This window comes from Trichechus manatus, unplaced genomic scaffold (genome assembly GCF_000243295.1).
Source record: "Trichechus manatus latirostris isolate Lorelei unplaced genomic scaffold, TriManLat1.0 scaffold00019, whole genome shotgun sequence".
NCBI lineage: Eukaryota > Metazoa > Chordata > Mammalia > Sirenia > Trichechidae > Trichechus > Trichechus manatus.
In genome coordinates, this window is record NW_004443955.1 from 23032567 (window position 1) to 23037714 (window position 5148).

The 5148-nt window shown below is 41.7% G+C and overlaps 1 protein-coding gene across 2 annotated transcripts in view; it reads right to left on the reverse strand.

Annotated features, from left to right (window-relative positions):
* Positions 1-5148, reverse strand: part of SLCO3A1 (solute carrier organic anion transporter family member 3A1) — a 348535-nt gene that overhangs the window by 270215 nt on the left and 73172 nt on the right. The window lies entirely within an intron of this gene.

The window sequence follows — 5148 nt, forward strand, 5'->3', positions numbered from 1 at the left end:
CGGGAGAATGGGGAGTTACTGCTTATAAAGGAGTACTAAGTTTATTTAGGGTGATGAAAACATTTGGAAGTGGATAGTGGTTACATAACACGGTGAATGTAATCAACATCACTGTACGCTCAAATGGTTAAAATAACAAAGGTTTTGTTCTATAAATTTCACCACAATAAATTTTTGATGGCAATAAAAAAAGGCATTTGTGCAAATTTATTTAAAGTCAAGGAATCAGAATGACATTTATCTAGTATAAAATATAATGCTAATTCAACTGTTAAAGAATTAACTTTCCCAGTACCAAAGAAGTTTTTCTTGGCATCTGTTTCTATTCGGAAAGCTTCAGCCTCTACTCAGGAAGTATTATGGTCTGCACCCGACACACCACCACCACCGTTGAGAGAAATGAGTGGTATCAAAATCCTGAATTCCATAGTTTTCGCACCATCCCTATTACATCCTATTTATAAAGTCCAAGCTGGAAGGACATAGGAGCCAGGGCCTTTTCACCAGGTTAGCAAAACATACTTAAAGAAAATAAATAAGTCAGTCAAAACCAAACAAAAGCCTGGGTGGTGGAAAGGAAAAGCTAGATTAGCTCATTAGGCTGGTGCAGCCACTCTCTTCCCTTCCTTCTGGAATTTTCGAACAATGTAACTTTCCCTAGAGGCCATCAGGCAAATAAAACCTCTGATTGCTCTCTATAGGTTAGAGGCCCACCGAGGCCCCTCAGATGAAATGCTTTTATGATTTTCTCCACCTTCTTATCCTTGCCTCCCCTCCATTTATTTAAGAAATATTTTTGCACATCTGCTATTTGTCTGGCAATGCCCTAGACACAAAGGATGCAAAAATGAGGAAAAGAGTGACACTTGCCCTTGAGATGCCGTCTAACAGTGAAGACAGACGTGTGCCCAACTACAACACAGTGACTTCATGTTTAGCTTCACACTACAGCCATCACACTCTGCATGGAACCTGCCAACAGCAGGAGGTGGTCACCATTCTCTCCTTCATCCCACCTCAGGAGGAGGACACAACAGGACTTCTTGAGGTGGGGAGAAGGTGAGAATGCCCTCCACCTCCTGCTGTTTGCAAGTTCCACGCGGAGTGTGAGGAGCAATGCAAGAGTCCCTGACATGGACATCTGGTAGCTGAACGAGGCCCTAAGCTAGGTAGGGAAGCGCATGCCAGGCAAAGGGAAGGGCATGAGCAAAAGTAGGCTGGCATGATTTAACAATGGAATAGAAAATAGCTGGAAGGCAGGTTGGGGACAGGGCCCAAATGCCACCCTAAAGAATGTAGACAACCCAGTGCAGTGTGGTGGAAAGAATGTGGATTACCGAGTGAGGAAAACCTGGCTTGAACCACCCCCCCACATATATTTCCTTATTTAGCTGTGTGGCCTCAGTCAAGTTACTTTATTTCTCCAAGCCTCAGCTGCTGTGAAATAGGAATGGTAACACACCCATCTGTCAGTGGAAGCTTGCATGTTGCTATGATGCTGAACAGGCTTCAGCAGAGCTTCCAGATTAAGACGGACTAGGAAGAAAAGCCTGGCGATCTACTCCTGAAAAGCAGCCAGTGAAAACCCTACAGATCACAATGGTCTGATCTATAATCAATCATGGAGATGGCACAGGACTGGGCAGTGTTTTGTTCTGTTGTGCATGGGGTCTTCATGAGTTGGGGGCCAACTCAACAGCAGCTAACAACAACAACTGGAAAGATGGAGTGAAGATTAGAAATAATGTATGAAAAATCCTTTCGCACGGAGCTGTCTTTTCTCTAAATGGCAGGAGAGCCCAGTGAGAGGCCACATAGCCACAGCAGTGCAGAGCAAGGACTCTGGGGCCAGACTGCTGGGTCCATCCTGGCTCTGTGTGGCCTTGGGCAAGCTACCCCAAGCTTTAGCTTCTCCATCTGAAAATGGATTTACAAGTGCTAACCCGTAGAGCTAGTGTCAGGAGTAAATGACACATATGTACAAACGCTAGGTAAGGGTTAGCTGTCACAATCATTATTATTATGTAACTAGACTTGAAGGAACATCAAAGGCTTTCAAAGCACAAGATGACACAAGGTGTGGTGGTAGTGTGGAGCGTGGATGGTGGGAGAGGGAAGAACTGAATGCCAGCAGAGAAAGACCCAGAAGGTTATAATCAAGAGAAGGAAGAAGAAAAAAGTCCAAGTCAATACAGTGCTAAGAATGATGGACAGGAAAAGATTTGAGGAGCATGTTAGAAACGCAGTTATATCTTAGGGGAGATTGGGCTGGTCTGCAATCAACTGGGTGAATGCTGGCAGGGAAGGGCATGAAGGAGAGTCACGTAGACCAGCCTTCCTCCAAATTATATAAATGTGTGCACTGTTGTAAACATCCAGGTACGCACAACTTCTCTGCATTGTCCATGTACACACATCTATCCACACACAAATGGAGACTATGATGATTAGCACTCCTCTGAAAGGTCCCTTCCATCTTCTTTTGATGCTTCCTGTGTCATTCAATTTTTTTGCCCATAGAATCCTTCAATATTGCAAATGGAAGCTTCAATTTTTTTTTTTAGTTCTTTTGGCTTGAGAAATGCCAAGTGTGTTCTTCTCTTTTGGTTTTCTAACTCCAGGGCAAAAATTGAATGACACAGGAAGCAACAAAAGAAGATGGAAGGAATACACAGAGTCACTGTACCAAAAAGAATTGGTCAATGTTCGCCCATTTCAGGAGGGAGCATATGATCAAGAACTGATGGCACTGAAGGAGGAAGTCCAAGCTGCACTGAAGGCATTGGCAAAAAAAAGGCTTGGAGAATTGACGGAATACCAACTGAAATGTTTCAACAAAAAGATGCAACACTGGAAGCGCTCATTCATCTATGCCAAGAAATTTGGAAGACAGCTACTTCGCCAACCAACTGGAAGAGATCCATAATCATGTGCATTCCAAAGAAAGGTGATCCAAAAGAATGTGGAAATTATCAAACAATATCATTAATATCACATGAAAGTAAAATTATGCTGAAGATAATTAAAAAATGGTTGCAGCAATGTCTCAACAGGGAACTGCTGGAAATTCAAGCTAGATTCAGAAGAGGATGTGGAACAAGGGATATCACTGCTGATGTCAGATGGATCTTGGCTGAAAGCAGAGAATACCAGAAAGATGTTTACCTGTGTTTTGTTGATGATGCAAAGGCATTCAAATGTGTGGATCATAACAAATCACGGATAACATTGAGAAGAACAGGAATTCCAGAACACTTAACTGTGCTCATGTGGAACCTGTACATAGACCAAGAGGCAGTCGTTCGAACAGAACAAGGGGATATTGTGTGGTTTAAAATCAGGAAAGGTGTGCATCAGAGATGTATCATTTCACCATACTTATTCAATCTCTAGTGGAAACCCTGGTGACACAGCGGTTAAGAGTTCGGCTGCTAACCAAAAGGTCGGCAGTTCAAATCCACCAGGCACTCCTTGGAAAACATATGGGGCAGTTCTACGCTGTCCTATAGGGTTTCTATGAGTTGGAGTTGACTCAATGGCAACGGGTTTGGTTTTTTTGGTATTCAATCTCCATGCCAAGAAAATGATTCACGAAACTGGACTATACCAAAAAGAATGCAGCATCAGGATTGGAGGAAGACTATTAACAACCTGTCATATGCAGATGATACAACTTCCTTGCTGAAAGTGAAGAGGACTTGAAGCATTTACTGATGAAGATCAAAGACTACAGTCTTCATTGTGGATTACACTTCAACATAAAGAAAACAAAAATCCTAACAACTGGACCAATAAGCAACATCATGATAAACGGAGAAAATATTGAAGTCGTCAAGGATTTCATTTTATTTAGATCCATAATCAATGCCCATGGAAGCAGCAGTCAAGAAATCAAGCAACATATTGCATTGGGCAAATATGCTGCAAAAGACCTCTTTAAAGTGTTAAAAAGCAAAGATGTCACCTTGAGGACTAAGGTGTACCTGACCCAAGCCATGGTATTTTCAATCACTCATACACATGCAAAAGCTGGACAATGAATAAGGAAGACTGAAGAAGAACTGATGCCTTTGAATTATGGTGTTGGTGAAGAATATTGTATATACCATGGACAACTAGAAGAAAGAAGAAATCTGTCTTGGAAGAAGTACAGCCAGAATGCTCTTCAGAAGTGAGGATGGTAAGACTTCATCTCACTTACTTTGGACCTGTTATCAGGAGGAACCAGTGCCTAGGGAAGGACATCATGCTTGGTAAGGTAGAGGGTCATTAAAAAAGAGGAAGACTCTTAACAAGATAGACTGCTACAGTGGCTTCCAACAATGGGCTGAAACAAAACAACAATTGTGAGGATGGTGTGAGACCATCCTGTTGTGTATGGGGTTGCTACGAGTCGGAACCAACTCAATAGCACCTAACCCCAACTACAACATAAGGTCCTTTTGTGGCACCAACTATTTGCACTCAACTATTAACCAAAAAGTTGGTGGTTCAAACTCTCCTAGATGCACCTCGAAGAAAGGCCTGGTGATGTGCTTCCAGAAGGATTCCAGCCAAGAAAATCCTATGGAGTAGTTCTACTCTGAAGCACATGGGGTCACCATGAGTCAGAATCAACTCTAACAGAATGGGTTTGGTTTTTTGGTTACATATTCAATTTACCTTATTATAAGAACAAAGCAGCCAGGTGATTCTACCTAGTTGCATTTTCAAACCCACACATTTAAACAGAATCTTTAGCCCAGCGGTTCTCAGCCCTGCTCACATAGTGGAAGAAGCTTCTGCGGATTAACTAATAATTTCAATGAGATGGACTGACACAATAGTCACAATAATGGACTCAAAACATAACCAAAGATCATGAAGATGGCATAGGATCGGACATTTCTTTCTGGTGTACATAAGGTCACCATGAGTCAGAGCCAACTTGACGGTAACTAACAAAAATTTCAGATGCCTAAGAGATACAAAGTAATGGTAGACTGCTTCAAACTTAGAAAGATAAGGGTAAAATTCATGGTAACCACAAAGAAAGTTAACAAACATACTCATAATAAAAAGAGGAAAAACATAAAGTCTCAGCAAAAACAAAACTTACAAAAACAAAAGAAATGAAAAAAAAATCCACAAACAAAAGTAACTCAGCAC